The following is a 20,111-nucleotide window of genomic DNA, read 5'->3' as shown; positions in this document are numbered from 1 at the left end:
GACGTCGCAAAATGCAGTTTCAATATCATAGAGAATCAGTACCCGCTTTAAGGTTTTTGGAGGATCGAAATATCATAACTTCACCGTAAAATGAACCTTAAATCCTTAATGTCAAAGCTTGTTTTATTTAAACTACAGCCAACGCAAAATTACCTTGTTATAGCATGACCAATATAAAGCGCGGGCAACGCATCTATACCTCGGTCCAGTTAACTGTACCTCTGAAGTGTATAATGCTATACCATAAAACACATTTTCATGTTTGGAGGCTTACCTACTTGCATTTCGGGACTCAAGTTTAACGTTACGTGTATACGTGTTACGTTTTTTAATTAATTTAAATTCCACTTGCTTCAACGGTGAAGGAAAACATTGTGAGGAAACCTGTATGACTGAGAGTTCTACGTAATGTTGTTAAAGATGTGTGGAGTTCACCAATCCGCACTAGGCCAACGTGGTGGACAACGGCCTTAACCCATTCTCATTGTGGGAGGATATCCTTGCCCTGTAGTGGGCCAGCAATGGGTTGATAAGAAGATGATGTTTGACGTTAAAACTGCCATAAAAGAGGGTAAAAAAGTGTATACGTTATGTATTATCATTACAAATTAGTTCATAATTTGAATTTCGCCGGGTCACTGATGATACACTTCGATGGTACCATTTAGGAACGCTAAATCGCTTAGCGGTACGACCTCTTAAAAACTCTTATGACGCTCGTTAGGGTGGTAACTAGTCAGGGCCGAAGCCGAATACCAGACTAGACAATTTGTCATAAACAAGCATGGCGGTATTACTTCATTGAAAGAGTTCTGCCGCAAAAATATTTTTTGCGCTTGGCTGCAATCTCACCTGCTATTAAGTGATGATGCAGTCTAAGATGGCAACGGGTTAACCTGTTAGGGGTTTAGCAGTTAGGTATATCAAACCCACAACTAATTCGGTTTCTAGGAGACATCGTACCGGAACGCTAAATCGCTTAGCGGCACGTCTTTGTCAGTAGGGTGGTGACTTGCCACGGCCGAAACCTTCCAATAGACCAGACCAGAGACAATTTATAAACTTTACCACAACTATCTTATTTAAAAAGTACTGCCAATTTCTTTGGTAATTTCTTTCTTTGTAAGCTCCGAACAAATGCATCTTAAATATGCAAAATAAAATTAACGTATAATAACTGTATTGTTTACGGTAGTAATCGCTTCATCGCGACATTGCTACTTGTATGGTATGCCGTATTTATTACATTGCAATTGGAACTCTATTTTTGTTGTTATAGGGTTCATTAGCATAGTTTTGCATGCGGCCATCCATGTGTACTCAGTAGTCCAAGGGTTGCCATAAAGCTGTTTCTAAATTATCTAAATGTTTATAGCAGTTGAGCTTTTTGCAAAAGAACTCGTCCGGGGAAGTACTATCGTCATGCTTATATCTACCGCCAGTGGCATGCACTTCATTCATGCGCAAAAGCATTGCCTACTCTAAAATTTATATATAACTCATATCGGAGGAGGGATTTTGCCATTTTATGTAATTTTACTGCCGTATGGATACCGTATGTAGGGTATGGTTGCCGGTGGCTTAACTTATACGCTTCAAATTGATTGGCACAGCGCGGCATGTTACAGCACGAATTGTTGCTCTGTTTATAGGCGACGGTTTTCCACTTACCATCACGTGGGTCATTTGCTTGGTCCGACAATGATTACTACAGATTAAAAAAATATAAACAATTTAGAACCCAGATAAGAAAATAATAATAGTACGCTTTAAAAAAGTTAACCCCTTTATACCTTAACAATTTTTGAGTGTGTTTGGAACCCTCTTAGTTAACAAAGGTAGTTTATCATTACGCTGCAACGGTAACGGTTTATTGTAATCGTCAAAAGTTTTGTTCTCGCTAATATTTTCTTCATACTAAGTTTGCCATCGCTAAGAAGCAATAAGGCCTCTTTTTTGTTAATTATGTGTCTTTTTGTATTCTAATGCGTGTGTTTTTGTTATGCAAATAAACACCTTTCTGGCACAGTGGTTAGCGTTGTAGCCTGTATGTCGGAGGTTCTGCATACAATCCCCGGTAATGCATTGTCTGGTCTGGTGGGAGGCCTTGGCCGTGAGTACCGACCAAGGCGCCGCGTGCTTTCTGTAGGTCTCTTTGAGTATAGAAAGCTTTAAGTGGCAAGTGGCAACCCTAGCGGAGGTGGTTGCGAGCGACTCAAATATCATTATTTATTCAAGATAAGGCTCCGAACATGCGCCTCTATTGGTTCGGTTCGTGCCTTTTCAAAACACGTAATCCACGAGGTTGTCTTCATAAATATTTGTGGGGACAGCGAAATTGATCAGATAACGCTACCTACTCTACGTTTTAAATGTTTTTGAGCAATTAACATAATTTTGAATAAAACTGAAATTAATGCCAATCGTAATGCTAAGAATGTCCCTTTTTATTGCTTAAAAAGCATAAAAAAACCACACACAATTTATCTCGTTTAGTTATACACGATGTTTGTTTTACGTCGTCCATCAGTTACCAAGTTTATTTGACCAATTCCTTTTTTTCATTAGTGAGAAAGAAAAACATAAAAAATAAAGGAAATAATCTTATAGTTTGGTGTACAAAAAGCATCCTATACCGAATGTCACCGACGCGGTGAGGCGGTAGTATTAATTCAATCGATAGCGTTCTTTTATAAATTAAATTGACAGGTCTACAAATGCTACAGGATAGCCACCTGCTTTTATACCTGTCAATTTAGTTTAGTTAGTATTTGAGTTTAGAATTTAGAATTTTGGTTTCTAAACTCGTAATGAGAAAACAGTTCCCCACTGGGTACACTGTTTGTGTTATTTTTAAAACGCGTTCGTAATCCGAGAGGTCGGTCGCCTCCATAAATATTTGTGGGAACGGCGTAATCGATCTGATAACGTTATCTTATCTACGTTTCTAATTTTAAAATTAGTTTTAGCTAAAACAGAACTTAAATACTTGTCGGAATGGCAAACTTTGTTGTTCGCTTGTCAGTCAATCCGTATGTCGGAAATCAAAGAAGTTTCGTTCCTTTCTGGTTTCCGAACTAGATGTATTACATTTTATAAGATATATTATCCACATACAGATATTGGCGATATGGCTACACTTTTGACAATTCCAGAGCTCAAGCGCATGGTAAAATTATTATAAAAAATAAAAAATGCGTATTTACATGGATATTTATTGATATTTTTCACGAAATTATTCTATGTGTCAGTAGCCCCGGAAGATTGAAATAAATTTTTGTGCAGCTGTGAATAAATAACGACCGTTAACTATAAAATTCACCACTATATAAAATAAGCTATTGAATAATGTGTCAGATAAGCATCTACAGACTAACCAACTTACAACTCCAACCTTAAATATACACACGTGTCAGAACATAAGTTATCATCACGTTTCAACGTAAAAAATAAAACTAAGTCCAGTAAGAGTAGTAACTACAAAGGCACGTTTTAAAATTACAATTTAACTATAAGGCTAACTATACAATTGCCAACAGACACCCGGTAGATTTAACGTTGGCAGGTTTCGCGGGGCCCTGGTTTACAATCGCATTGAAATCATAACTATGCACAAAAACCGCTTTATCAGGTATATTTTGTCATATTTTCATACAGAATATAGGAAGGACTATTTTAATAGAGGTAAAGTTACGATTATAAATTTAAAAAAAAATCCAAGCCGTGTTGTTCATTTTGTTCATTATTCTACAGCTTACCTAGTCATAGTCGTTTTGGTTGGCAGTCTTTGATAATAATTTTACATCAGGATTTCTCTACGAATAGAAAGATTGGGCAACACCATGATCGTGATATTCAGGTTATAGCTAGCCGTCATGCGACATGTCGGCACATGTGTAGACGGCGATGCATAGTTAGTTATCGCGGCGCCCGGCCTTGTCCGTGTTTATCTGTAAGTCAATTACAGAATGCAATACACAAATGGAACGCGCCACCATCGGCCATAGATTAATAAATTGCTGGCCACTTTTGTTAAGTTTGTGTAACGAACTATTGACATTCGAAATTTAAACCAAGTGTCATTCTAGCCGGGAATTTGTTTTCGTTATTTTATAATTCTGCGGGCAACCGTTGGTTTTCCAGAATAATGCCCATCTCTAGGATGCATTCTTAATCCCTCAGGAATGTTACCCTTTCCGGGCAAAAGACGGATCATAGTCAAAGTCAGTTTAATATTTCATATTGAATGAGGCCATAAACGGTACTTTTAATGCATACATTACATAAAAAATTGTACATGGTAGTGAGATCATGACGTACACTACATTCGTAAACCAAAGCAACGAAAGTTCCAAACGCGTCCTAGTAAGAAGAATCCCTCAAAAAACTTTATCTCCAGGCTACAAGCTATACGTGCAAAATATGCAAACACCAAGATCGCTACAGTAGTAGCCAAACATAGGTAGATAACAGATAAAATAGTATGCATTCTTATTTTGAATATTACCGAGCGTGGTAAAACGATTTACAGCAGTGGACTGTTATAAGCTATTAATGAAGTCTCTAAGGAAAACTGAGGAGAAAAAAAACAATTTGATATTCTGACGGTTGTTCCAGCTGAAATCTAAATAACTCCTAAATTTCAAATTGTCAAGCTGAACAGTTTGCTATGTTGTAGGACGCACTCCCAGTATATACAGATACAGATTTATCATATACAACGTGTTAGTGAAAATCGAAATACTCGTAATACTTTAGAGGCTTTAGAGGTACATTAGGTTCTGTGTATCTGAGACTTATCTGTGATACTGAAAACCTAATAGTTTTTCAGTAAAACCTCTGCCATAGCTTTTCAGAAAGAAATCAGATACAGACTCACATGCAAAATTAAAATCATGTTTCTCCTGTCACTTAATTAGGTTCGCGTAGCGTGACTACTATGAACGTGTCGGTCTTTTATCTTCAATAGGGTTGACATAAGTAAACACTTGGTATGTTTTTAAATAGTTTGTGTGGTAAAATAAATATGCTTCTTTTAATTTAATATTTTTACAGGGTGATTACCTCATGAAATATACTTATGCACCCTTCAAAATTTTTTCGTAATTCTGTTACACGTTGTATATCTTCTTATATTTTTACAAGATTGTGAGATTATGCTAATAGTTCAAACTCCCTGGTGTTGAAAGAACTAACTTACTCGGGAATATTTTTTTGATATCACCATTAGTGTACTTCAAAACATGAAGAATGTTTTGCAACGTATCTGTATTTGAAATTGGATTTGTAACTTATTGATCTATTGAATGGCTTACACCGAATTTGGTATTAATGTATTGTGTTTCTTTTTGCAGGTAATGCTTCCTTGTAAGAAATTTGTAAGTTGTAGAACGAAAGCCCGGCTTCCCTCCCTGACGACCTCCTTGGCGCAACGGCGCGCGGCGCGAATTCAAGTAGGAGTTGCCGGGTTCAATTCTCAGCAAATTTATAATTTCTGAATTTACTCTGGTCTGGTTTGGTGAGAGGGTTTGGCCGTGCCTAAACATCCTACCGACAAAGACGTGCCGTTAAGCGTTTAAGTGTTCCGGTGCGATGTTGCGCTATATCCGATTAGAGGTGTTACTACCATACTGCCTAATAAGTTAGCCCGCTGCATAGTTACTAACCATCAGATGAGATTATAGTCAAGGGCTAAATTGCAGCCGAATAAACAAAATACCTTTGGTACAATTATGACGCCACTTTTTGAAGTTGTGATAGCCTAGTAGTTAGGTTAGTTACTTCGGCTTCACTTTGGAGGCTGATTTCGAAACCCACCTCGCACCTTTAAATTTTCGTAGTAATGTGCGTTTTAAGCAATAAAAATATCACTTGCTTTCACGGTGAAGAAGAACATCGTGAGAAAACCTGCACGCATTTTAGTAGTTCGACATAATGTTATCAAAGGCTTGTGGAGTCCACTGGGCATCCGCACTGGGCCAGCGTGGTGGACAGCCTAAATATTTTCATTGTGGGTGGAGACCAGAGTCTTATCAAAGGTCCGAGCTACAACAGCTTCCGACCACCACGAAGGAGGTAAAAAGGTGTAACCTATTTTAGTAGGTGGTACAATTACCCAATTCACACTCATTTAGCCATCTAATTTTATATATCATCTACATGTCGATTAGCATTGACACTATTCGACAGTAATTAACAACATTTTGTACGTAAACGATATTTCTCAACGCACGGCCTTGGTTCAGTGTCGGTAACGGCGAATACTTACCACGAACTAACTTATTGTATCCAAATAACGTGTACTGTATAGATTGCGTGAAATATTCTACTGTTTGTGGAAACAATGGCACGTTTACGCGGAAATGTATACATATATTGGGTGCTATTTTAATGTAACATTTCCTTTGGTGAGAGTGTGCGTGAATCGGTAGTGCTTGGGGAATGACTGCGATAAACGACCTACAAAACGATTAAGTCTAGCGCACAACGACGGAATGACACGCGGCAAATGTTTAAGGTCAGTATATAAAATTGTTACAATGGAAACCTTTGTCTTGATTGATTGGCACAGCTCAAACGGTTGAACTTTAAATTATAAGAAAACATTTTAATCACATTGGGGGTGTATTAAGATGAGTTATTTAATTGGCAATAATTTATACCCATAATTTTGGTATATTAAGTTTTATTTGCTTTTAACTTTACATGTTGTAGTTTGCTTGCTGGAGTCGTGTACCTATAGGCACTGCGGAAAAATTTCTAAATCTCACGGGACATCAGAAATTCTACGCAGGCATTTGCTGGTATCCCCAAGTAATAGTCGATAATATTTTATCTTCTCCCACAGCTTTATCAACTCCGAAGACTGGAGCACAATGTAATACTGAAATATTATAAATGTAATAATAAACTTCTCAAATTCTCACTTCTTCTTCTTCTTCTTTTGCTTGGGCATTTAAAAGCCCCGCAAGCGGAGGGTGGTTTTTTTTTCTTATAAATTTTTAATAGTGTTTTTTGTTTTTGTGAGCATTGAAATGATAGAAAGAACAAACTTCGCATATATCCTGTTGCCTAATTTTATCCCTTGTCAGGGGATATAATCGGGAAATATATTATTTAACATGTTAGTCGTGCTGTATTTAAATATTAGCCTGAGCGCAGTCTGCCGGTCTGCGCCTGGCCTTCGTGTTAAAGTGGGTCGGCCTACAGTACTCGTCGTCAATATTCGTAATTAAAGAATTCTGCGCCTTTATTGTATCGCACTGTACTACCAATGCGCACAATCAGTTTGTTATCCTTTTAAATAAACATTATTAGTACGTTTTTATTTAAATTACACCTTTACTAAATTCAAAAAAGTTAAAATAACCTTAGGAACCTTTCTCAAGGTCATTTCAGGTATATTTTTTAAATAGGACGGTAGTTCAAGCGCCATCAAACATATATAAATACAAAAATTATATTATAGATATTATAGGTAAGTAGGTAAATGTATCAGTAGGTATAGTAATACATAGTATAAAACAAAGTCGCTTTTTGCGTCTGTTTGACTGTTTTACTCCTGACAAACAGACTGACTGACGCCTAAACCACGGATGGCTTATCCTACTATCCTACTAATATTATAAAAGTGAAAGTGTGGATGTTTTTTACACGATCACGCAAAAACGGCTGATCGGATTTGGATGAAATTTGGCATGCAAATAGCTTTTGTTATGAAAAAGAATATAGGCTACCTTTTATTCCGATTCCTTAAGTAATTCACGAGGGAAAATTAAAATGGAAAATTAAAAAGCAGCGGGCTGACAGCTTTGAAATTCCTGCGGGAATAAAAACACCTTAATCCACGCGAACGAAGTTGCGGGTATCAGATAGTACTTATACATAACCTAAAGCTAACTAAACGCGCGGCTATAACTCTGCAACGACCCTTTGATCTTTTTTAAAAACCGACACAAAATGGATCTTGCGCCAATTGTTGGCCCAGCATTCCAATACATAGCTACCAACATACGCACAAACATCCGCTCTACAAGATAGCCATAGGTATTGCCTATTCGCCATAACCATTCGCCAAAATGTTGACCAACGTGGAGAGCTGGCATTAGATGAAGAATAGCTTAAATCGGCTAAATGCACCCTCTGAGGCACGAATGAAAAGATATAGACCAAATTCAAACAATAACGCAACGTAATCGATTAAATTGCGACAGTCATCGAATTAATTGTGTTATTTGTGTCGATAATTAAAACGTCATGCCTGTGTTTTCTGACCTAAGGTATTGAAGAATAAAGAATACAAACACCTTTCTTCTTGGTACCTACTTAGTAGTGTTTGTTTTTGTTTTTGTGGATTCGGTCACCTAACCTAACCTAACCTACGTCCAGCCAAACCGACCGAATCTGACACCCAGCGGCGTGTACTTCATAGATGCACAGAAAATATTTAATATAACTTTTATAGGACGAGGATTTTTTATTTTGTGCCAACTTCCTGCTGTCTGTTGGACCAGGGTAGACCGACAGACTGTACATTGCTAAAACCCAATAGCAAATCCAATTCAAGGGTCAACAATTTATAACTGTAACAGGATTATGTTACAGTAATTTCATCAAAATATTTGATAACTATAAATTCATATTGGCCTGATATTTAATTAATTTCTTAGGATATTTACAAATACGCTAATAATTATTGTATAATTTTTATTTGTGTTTTACCTACATTTGGAGGAATTATTTATTAATAATTTTACAAATATGCAAATGCATATAAAAATGTATAACATATTATCTAATTAATAAACAGTTTTCAAGAAACAATTAAAATTATATTTGACTAACAACCAAGGTTCAAATCATTGATTCGGTGGGTATTTTGATAAAAATACGACTAAATTATCGATATACTTTAGTCCTGTATGGACTCGAACGAAGCAAAGATACCTCACGGTGTCTTAGTCGTTATCAAAAATTATAAAATGTATGTAACATTAACCCGTACGAAGTTTTTAATTGCACAGCATTTCACTATTACGTTATGTGAAGAAGTCTTGCAATGTATTGAGAAATAGGTACCTAATAATATGCGCTAAACAAGTTCAATGGGTCGCCAGAAGTTCACAGAATTGTATGAAGAGGTAGAGAAACAATTAAGTTTTGTATGAAAATTAGTGGTAATAATTTGAAATGGTAATAATTCCGGGCGGGGACGCTCTCGTGTTATATAATAGAGCGCGAGGTAGATAGTAATTTGTGGCTATGTTCATACTATTTGTATGGATTTTTGGTATGATAATTTTAATGTCATCATTTATCATCATTTCATAATATGATATATCTTTATATAAAATAATTTATGATATAACTTTATATAAAGAGCTTTGTCGCCAATGCGACTATGCCGCTCTGTTACAGGCCCTAAATTACTAAACTTACCGCTACATTATATAAATCAATTAAATTTCTTGATGCTTTGGATGTTATGTTTCCTAAACCTATATTTATACCGCCAGTAGATTGGTATATACATTTTGTATTAAAAATGGAACGTCTCATAGACTCATTCCGAACACATTCCATAAAAATATGGAATACGTCTTCCGCCACACTACATTCTGTGCAGATGGGTGTTGAAACCTTACCCATTAAATTGGCGAACTTATTTAATGGAATGTGTCCCGATCGAAGTCGTAATAAAACTACAGTGTCCCTCCTATTCATTGAAGTGTCTCGAATCCAAGGAGTTATCAAAGGCTCGGCTTGTATGGTCTTGTACCAGATACCTTTTTCTTGTGATCTTCAAAGAACTCTTTCCATAACTCTTATTGTGTTGTATTTTTATGCATATAACAGATCTCTGCTGGACTAAAGGTTTTTACATAATATATAACCAAAGTGGTCAGACGGGTTGATGATCGAAGTAGATGATAGAAGCATACAAGACGCTTCTACCCGTTCTTCGTTATATTGTTCTGTTACTTAGTCGCCTCGTACCACACACGTGGGAGGATTCTGATCTGCCTTCACCACACGACACTTTTATATTACTTTTATTATATGAAATTAATATCAACCAAAAAAGTGTTGATAGCCTAGTGCTTAAGACTTAGGCCTTCCTTTCGGAGGTACCGAGTTCGAGCTCCAATACGCACTTCTAAATTTTCGAAGGGACTATGGTTTGATGTTCTTTTTCATATCAAATTTGACCTCCGAAGTTGGTCACATAACACACTAATTTATTATGAGACCATCTTGGGAGCAGTGTGCGTTACTTTACCAGCAATATTGTTTATATTCACGTAATCGTCATATCAACCTGTTAATGGCCCACTACAGAGCACGGGTCGCCTCCCACAATGAGTAGGCTTAGGTTAGTTTAGTTAGGTAGGTTAAGGCCGTAGTCCACCACGCTGACCTAGTGTGGATTGGTTAGAGTGGAAAAATATGATAATACGAACACAAGACACTACACCTAGTGGCAAGAACCATAGACAAGTTAGGATATGAGTTGCCTAGTAAATCGATTGGTGAAAAATGTATACCTTGGAAGTGCCTTGTCCTAGGCTTCAATTAGTTTAGGATTCTGACAAAATCAATAGTTGATTCAAAAAACTAGAACATAATTCCGAAGTATGAAGACTAAGTTGCTTTTATTAAAAAAGCAATCTATATTTTTTTTTATTCCACAACGAGCCTTAGTTGCTTTGATTAAGAAAATAACGTACATTTTTTTTTATTCCACGACTAGTAGCCCTTGACTGCAATCTCATGGAAAGATGATAGCGTGCTAACCCTGTTAGGGGTGTGGCCCCTAATCGATTTCTACACGGCATCGTAACTACGGGAACGCTTAATCGTTAGACGGCACGTCTATGTTGGTAGAGTGGTAACTAGCCAGGGCCGTAGCCTCCAATCAGATCAGTGAAAATTTGAAAATTATATTGTTCTAAATTTTCCCTGCCAGGCATCGAACCCGGGCCTTCTAACTTATCCATAGCGCCTACTACTGCGCCAGGCAGGTAATCGAAATTACCTATAAAAAAAAAATAAGTTCAAACCTATATATCGATATATACCTCAAAGCGAATATTCTAAGATGAGCTAGAAGAAAGGCATATCTTAATAAACTCAGTCCGTGGACATGTCGGCATTTTTCGTGTTTCTGGGTCAAGGTTTTTAATAACAGTTTGCATTTCGGTTCACATACTGTACATACCTATCAAAATTTATTGAATGAAACGTGTTTATTACATAATATAATAATAATTATAATGACGACGATCATGGCTAATAGGCCAGATATTGTGATAAAGGACCGGGCACAGTCCAGGATGTTTTTGGTGGACACCACGATTCCGTATGACGAGAACCTCGTGAGAGCTGAGAGCGAGAAAAAACGTAAGTATCCTGATCTAGCTCACGAGATAACCATGTGGCACGTGAAGTCCGTTGAAACCATCCCTATAGTTATATCTGTAAATAGTTTAATCCCAGTTAGCGTAGCACACCATCTAAGGCGACTAGGGTTCCGTGACAGCTCACTGGCAGCCAAGATGCAGAAAGTGGTGTTGCTGGACTTCTTATTTTCTTCTGGATTTCTTAGCCTGTCCTTAATCCTGCGCCCGGTGCAAATATGAATGAATGAATGAATGAATACACTTTTATTGTACACCAAAGAAAAAAAAGTAGTTACAAAGATATAAATACATATCAAGAGAGTACAATTTGGTGGCCTTATCGCTACATAGCGATTTCTTCCAGGCAACCAATGGCGTAAAAGGAAAAAACATAGAAAAGAGGTAGGTGGTGCAATAAAAAGGACTTAAAAATTATACAAAAATATTAATAAAAATAAAATATATATATATATATAAATATAACTATAATATATATATATATATATATATATATAAATATGTATTTATGTAATGTATATTTAAGTGTATTAATCGCTATGTATCTAAGTAAGTATATTAATGTTGTTTTGGCTCATTTTATGTATTTATTTTGTACACGGGCGTGAGAGTAAATCTCGAATAATAATAATATGACGACGATCCTGGCTAATAAGCAAGATATTGTGATAAAGGACCGGCAGGGTGATTACGCATCTCGTGACAGGTTTGCGACAGGCGTAAATCTCACAATCACTGCTGTCAAACGTCACTTTTGCATACAATAATAGATATAATAGGGGATAGATAGTCTTCCTGTATTTAAAAAAAAACTAAAGGACCACTTCCTATCGCAATACTGTGGTACTGTTTAAACTTAGTTATTATTCTTTTCCTTTGCTCTTTTTTGTGTTAGTTTAGCTAGTTTTGTTCTATAGTATATATTGTCAACACTTTTAATATTATTTTATATATAATTTAAGTATTTGTTTTTTTAATTTATTCTAAATGTATGTTTTTGTTCGCGGTGCTAGATTCGTCCAGTTTATGTCGCAGCCTGATGAATCTTACAGCTTATAAGTTACTCTCATGTCTCTCTTAATCATTTTTTCTCCTTCTAACTGACAAAATAGTTTTGTATTTGCAAGTTGTGGCAGTCTTTAAGTGGGTCTACAATATTACATTTATATGATTTTTCATTTTAGTTTTTAAGAGTCGTTGTTGTAACCTGTTGATTGTCCCTTTAATAATTAAATAAAATACAATAAATAAACAAAAGTGACGTTTGACAGCAGTGATTGCAAGATTTACGCCTGTCGCTAACCTGTCGCGAGATACGTAATCACCCTGCCGGCACAGTCTAGGGTGTTTTCGGTGGACATCACGATTCCTTATGACGAGAACCTCGTGAGAGCGGAGAGCGAGAAAAAACGTAAGTTTCATAATCTAGCTCACGAGATTACCACCATGTGACACGGGAGTGAGAGTAAATCTCGAATAATAATAATCGTATACGTTATTGGAATTCTCCTCCTTTTCCAGTTATATAACGATGTTAGGGTTTGCAGTGCTTTTGTGCATGTATGGAGTGCACGCCACTAGCAACACTTCCCCTTTCATGCAAGTAACACAACCTGCAATGTGACGCCCTGTGTCCACCAACCTGAGGCGTAGATGTTAAGCCCCACGTTCCAGTCACGCCAGCAACCACGCCCTTCAGCCGTAATAAAGCCGCAGTAAATATATTAACGCAGTATGGAAACTACGAAAAAACAGCACACTCACACATGCACCAAAGCTAGTACCCCCGACTTAAATCCTGCGATAACAGCTATGGGGCCTCGTCGGTGCGTGCGTGTGTGAGTGTGCCTTTTAGAATGATTGTTCGTAGTTTCCATACTGCTTTAATACATTTACTGATACACAGCACGAGGCCCCAAAGCTGTTCCAAAGCTGTTATCGCAGGATTTTAGTCGGGGGTACTAGCTTTGGGGTCATGTCGGTGCGTGCATGTGTGAGTGTGCTGTTTCGAAGATTGTTCTTAGTTTCCATACTGCTTACTTACTGCTATATTTACTGAGAGACAGCATTACGATCCGTTCATACATGTTTCCATTATTGTGAGATGATGGTGATAACTCAATTCGTTAAATTTAACCTAAACCTAGGCATATGACTTGGGTATAATTATTTTTTTCATAAATTACGATACCAAATTTGAAGCATTAAAATAAGTAAGCCAGTTTTCACTCAATAATATGATGAATGCAATAATAAAGAAATCTAACTACAAATAAATAAATGAAAGTAAAAACATAAAATAAGTAGGCAGGTACTCTCTATAAAATACGCGATGTATGTAATTGACCGTATCAATGTATAATTTTTATACCTACTTGTATTTAACGGTCGGTTTTATAAAAAAAACCGTTGAATTGAGAGAGCGTGAAGAAACCTAAATAACCATTTGATCATATAAATTATTATCTTTGGGTTTGCTTAGTTTTTACTATGGAGGGTAGAGGTAAGGAGAGTCTTCTTATATGGGAGAAAAGTTGAAAAAGTGTCCAGTTGTTGCGCTAAATAACAGTTCAAAAATCCTCCACAATGGCGCTGGTGGATGCACAGGGTATGGTATGAATGTAGCAATCGTAGATGAATTGAAGTATGCCGAGTTAAAAAATTTAATGTCATTATCGACTAAAGTAGTTAATTATTGAGAATTTCAACAACTTACGTTGTACAAAATATTGTGGTAAATATAACCTTACTTCCTTGTATCTCCATACTTCCTTGTTTATTTTTCAAGCCTACTCTAACAATATTTATATTTGGCGCTTCTTTTAAGAGTTACCCTGATGCAAATGTGGCGCCATCCTAATTTAATACATTTTGACGACACTTTGTCATATACACAGACGACTCTCCTTACCTCTACCCTCCATAGTTTTTACGCAGCATTTATGTTTTATTCAACAAAATTAAGAAAATAACTTTACCATGTACATGTCTACAATTCAAATGGGCCTTGAACTATGATTTTATTACGTTATGTAAGTTTACACATTATTAACATAAGCATTCATTAGATTATTAAATAAATTCATTTATTTCAAGTACGCCTAATTTAAGCACTTTTGAAACGTCAAGAACGTCTGTTTGTTGTGATTCTAACACCGGTTCGAAAGTCAGATTCTACTGAGAAGAAGCCGGAAAGATACACAGCAGTTGTTCTTTTCCAACATCCTTTTTCAATTTGACAATCATTGTTCTATCATGTGTGAGATGAAAGCTCAGCGGCTTGATTCCAGGCAACCTTGTCATTAAGAAATTCATCATTACTGTAGTTGATTGATGATTTTCTGGTTTACCAAAGCCGCGGCTCTTGTCAGCAGTTTACCGTCGATAGCTTTTGATGCGATGGTGCTTCAAAACTACCCACTTACAATTTACAATTTATTTATTGTGCGCTCGAAGATGCAATTTTATATAATTACCCTCTTTTTGTAAATTAGCCTGTAAGTTCCATTAAAGTGGAAATTCCTTTATGGAACAATACATTTCTTCAACCAGAACCAGATGATTTTTGATATTATGTATCATGTATGTAGTTTAGTTTGCAATATTTTTATGTAGGTAGAAATTTTTATTGCCGCACCAACCCGTTCCTTCCAAAAACTACTATCGCCAAAGGTTGTCTGGGAGAGATCGCTTTAGCGATAAGACCGCCTTTGCACACCTAAACTAGTTTTTTTTTTTTAATTATTTTTGTAAATGTGTTTCTTTGTATTTTGTTTTTGTGTGTGCAATAAAGAATTTATTATTATTATTATTATTATTATTATATTTTTTGTATTAAATTCAAATCTCTTCTTTACGAAGGTATAATTAACAGAGCACGGGCCGGAGCCAAGTGCAAAATCAGGGGAATCATGTCAAAAACCTTCGCACCAAGCGACATGTGTTTAATATAACGGCTTTTTGTAGGAGTGTATATGCAGACTTATGTATATTTAGCGTTTTAAGCCCTACGTGGAGAGTGCGAGGTATTACTCCTGTGGATGAAATAATTATAGGGATAGTTTTGGAGCTATTGATTTTCCACTGTGTTTTTATTTCTATGGCTAGATCTGTGTATTTTGAGATTTTATCGGTGTAGGTGGTGGTTAAATTATGGGTGTTACAGATTGCAATGTCTATCAAATAAACTGATCTATTTTCTTTATCTAGAATTGTTATGTCTGGTCTGTTGTTGTGTATAGTTTTATCTGTTACTATAGTTCTATCCCAGTAAACCCTGTAACTATTATTTTCTAAGACTGATTGTGGCTGGTATTTATAATAAGGTATTTTCTCTGATATTAATTTATATTGAAAAGCTAAATTCTGATGAATTATTGCAGCCACTTGATCATGGCGGTGCTTGTAGTCTGTTTGTGCTATGGATTTGCATGCGCCGGTTATATGCTGTATAGTCTCGGGACTGCTATGGCAATGCCTGCATGTATCGCTGATGTTGGGTCTACGTATTATATATTTCAGGTAGTTCTTTGTATCGATTACTTGATCCTGTATGGCAAGCATGAAACCCTCAGTTTCTGGAAATAGATCACCTCGTTTCAGCCACGCGTTCGACGCTACAATGTCGACATGTTGTTGCTGTAAGTCGTAGCGGTGTCTTCCATGCAGAGATTTCTGAGACCACGCTTTTATTTTGTCCTGGTGATCCGTGAGATTCTGATTTATTTGAATGTTTCCGTCAAATAAATTAAGGGGTGTTAGGCTTTTATCAGCGCTTACTATTGATTTATGTAGTTCAGAACTATGTGCCCGATCATGAAAATAATTTCTAAGTGCGGTTATTTGTCTGTTGTGTAAGTTAGTAATATCTATTATGCCCCTACCTCCCTCGTCTCTTGGGAGTGTTAATCTTTCCGTGCATGATCGTGGGTGATGTTTGCGTTGTTTGGTCATAGAGGTATTAATAACACGTTGGAGTTTTTTGAGATCAGTTTGTGACCACTTTATTATTCCAAAAGAGTATGTGAGGACCGGGATAGCGTATGAGTTTATGGCTTTTATGGTGTTACGAGAGTTTAATTGAGTTTTTAGAACGGAGTTAATTCTATGTGAGAACTTGCGAGTAAGTTCTATTTTGGTATCTGTTTGGCGGATTTGTCGGTCTTGTTGAAAACCTAGATATTTGTATGAGTCGCTCAGATCTAATGCGTTCATTTTTTCTCCTGTACTTAGGGTGTAATCATTTAGTTGTAATTTGCCTTTTTTTAGTGTAAAAGTTTTGCATTTGTCTATGCCAAATTCCATACAAATGTCTTTCGAAAATTGTTGGGTTATGTCTGCTAGCTGGTGTAGGGATATTACAGTGCTACTGTACAATTTGATGTCATCCATATATAGGAGATGAGAGAGTGAAATAGTGGGTGATGATTCATCTCTTGAAGAGTTAAATCTGTTTAAGAGATGTTTATTATTATTATTATTATTATTATTATTATTTAATATATATCGAAAATCATCGTTTGGTGAAGGCAGATTAGAATACATAGGGGTGCAGTACGAGGTGACTAAGGGAATGTAACGGAGAACGGGCCGCAGCGTCCTCTGTGCTACCATAAACTGCGATCACCAAACCGTCTGGAGAGGCCTTTAGTCCAGCTGTTATAGGCAATGAAAAAATGAAAATTGAAACGCATTTGTTTGAAATGGTGCTTATTCCTACCGTCAAACGGCATTGTTGCAATGTTGTGTTCCGATCGGCATGGTCGCCGGTTGATGGATAGGAAGAGGCACGTACAGGACGTGTTTCTTGCATACCCTGCGATGTGATACCATAAGTTGGGCAATCTGCTTGGTCGGTGAATTATTGCACATAAAAAGGGACCGCAAGTATTTGATATTTGTAATCCCATACCGCAGGCGATGATAATAGATTTCAAAGTCAAGTCAATCTTTATTCAAGTAGGCAATAGGTGGGCACTTTTGACGCGTACATAAGAATTACACGGTAGTGAGATAATGGCGATAGCAACATTCGTAAACTTAAAACTAAAGCTATGAGGGTTCCAAACGCGTCCTGGTCTAAGAAGGAACCCACAACAAACTTAGCTGGGTGTTTTTTTTTATCAACATCTCACAATGTCATTTAAAATTATTAGAAGAGCAACCTGGTTAAAGCAATAATTTACACCCAAGCTTTTTTATCGATTACGTAGTCCTTTATACTATAATAGGACTTTTCTATATATATGAATGTAAGAAACTTGTCAAAGAATACCTAAGTACCTATACGTAGTGGCGGGCATTTCATATATGCACAAATGCACTGCCTACCCTTAAATTTTCACATAACTCGAATAGGAAGAGGTGTTTCTCATTTTATGCCATTTTTCAGCTTTATGCCTACCCAGGTCAATAATCTTGTGCACACCATACGGTTGATAAATTAGGTACAAACCAATTTTTAAATTTTATTTTTAAATTCTATCTTTAAGTTAAATTGGATTCGAATTGGCGTAGCGATATAACTGAAGGGCGATCGGCGCAAGCCTAAAGAGATCATTATATGAACCTTGTGACAATCAATACTAAGTTCACTGCACTCGTAATACAACAAATGTATTTTTTGAGCAATCTTTTTGCTGAGAATTTCGCGAAATAGATACTCCATTTTGCGTTAATACTTATGAAAAATGAAATACAGAATTATCATTTACTGACTTAACAAAGTACTTAGATATTTGGAAAAATTAAGGCTTATTTCTTTCTTCTTTTCTTCAACTTGTAGATTTTTTTTATTCCACTACAAGTTAGCCCTTGACTGCAATCTCACCTGTTGGTAGGTGATGATGCAGTCTAAGGTGGTAGCGGGCTAACCTGTTAGGGAGTATGGTAGGCATACCCCTAATAGGTTACTACGCGACATCGCACCGTAACACTAAATCGCTTAGCGGCACGTCTTTGTCGGTAGGGTGGTAACTATACACTGCCAAGGCCTCCCACCAGACCAAAACAAAAAAAATCAGAAATTATAAAGTCCAAATTTCCCTGCCGGGAATCGAACCCGGAACCTCCTACTTAAATTCACAGCGCTCACCGCTGCACCAAGGAGGTCGTCAAACTTATTATACTGAGTATAGGAACGCTTTTCATTCTAACTAGAGCTTTTAGCGATAGAGCTGGTCCGGGAAAGTACTCCTTATTGACATTCTTATTTCAGGCTCAAAGCAGCACTGTTATGCTTCGGTAGGAAGGGTGTTGTTGCTGGTGTACATAATTGTACACAAGGCTCAGTTTGATGTAAGAAAGAAAATCCATTTATTCAAGTGTTACAAAGAGTACATCTCATAATAATATGGCAAACGCGCGATTGGCGCAGTTTGCAGCGACCCTGCTTTCTGAGCCTAAGGCCGTAGGTTCGATTCCTACTACACGCAAATGTTTGTGAGATGAGCATGAATGTTTTTCAGTGTCTCGGTGTTTATACGTATATTTTAAGTATTTATGTATATTATTCATAAAAAAAATCAGTCATCTTAGTACCCATAACACAAGCTACGCTTACTTTGGGGCTAGGTGGAGATGTGTGTATTGTCTTAGTAAAAAAAATATAAATAAAGTAACAACATAGTAAACAGTATGTCTGTGTGTAACACCAGACAGAAAGGGTGTACAGCTCAGCATTAGCCATGCATTTTAGGTACATGCGTGCCGCTGATTTTCAGCCGAGACCCGAGTGACGTTACGGCACATTAAATAGATAGATAAAAATAATTAAATAAATAAATAAAGTGGACACAGGTTATTCCCATTAAAGTAATAAAAGTGATAAAAGCAGCAAAATTGTGAGTATATTAAAAAATCAGAAATACTGTTAATTACATCCTAGTACTACATCTAGTAAATAAAATGTTGCAATTATATAATAAGTGTTAAAATAATATAATATAATTCGAATTGCATATAAAGATAACACATTAACTAAAACTCACATGCCAACCTCTATATAATTGACAAATCAATCGCACAGCCTTTAGCCTTTGATGAACCGTTTCCTTTCAATGGTTTTTCACGTAACTACAATATTTTTCTGCCAACTTTCCCTGTGGTATGTAAATAAAACTGTTATTAATTTATCAATTCATTCAACTACTGCCACATAAAATGAAAAGCTCGACAGAGTACTACCGACACAAAAAAGGTATTGGGTAGGTACACATTCCCAGCTATGTTAAGAAAATCGAATAGGTCGTCAATATGACAAGTCCCGTTATCGGAGAACCTTCAATACGAATGCAGTACAAACACAAGTTTCTGTCCTTTTACGCCTCTATGACTATGCAGTAAAATAATGAGTTATGGAAAACGTGGAAGGTACGAAAGTACGTAATCCATCGAGATACAAATAAATCAAACTGAACTGTCTAGCGGTGATTTTGAAATAACTACTGCATACGACTACTTCATCGAAAGCCGATTGTTTTTTTTTTATTTGACCTTTTAGCGTCCCACTGTTGGGAAGAGGCCTCGTCTCTATTTCTCGGTTTTAGAGCATAAACCAACCGAGCTGTTCCAATATGGTTTGGTGGGCTATTATCAGCGTTCCGTACCCGAAGGATAAAACGGGCCCCATTACTAATACTCCTCTGTCCGTCTCACCGTCTGTTACCAGGCTGTATCTCATGAACTTTTCAGTTG

Source organism: Pararge aegeria, chromosome 18 (genome assembly GCF_905163445.1).
Source record: "Pararge aegeria chromosome 18, ilParAegt1.1, whole genome shotgun sequence".
NCBI lineage: Eukaryota > Metazoa > Arthropoda > Insecta > Lepidoptera > Nymphalidae > Pararge > Pararge aegeria.
This window is presented reverse-complemented; position numbering follows the sequence as displayed.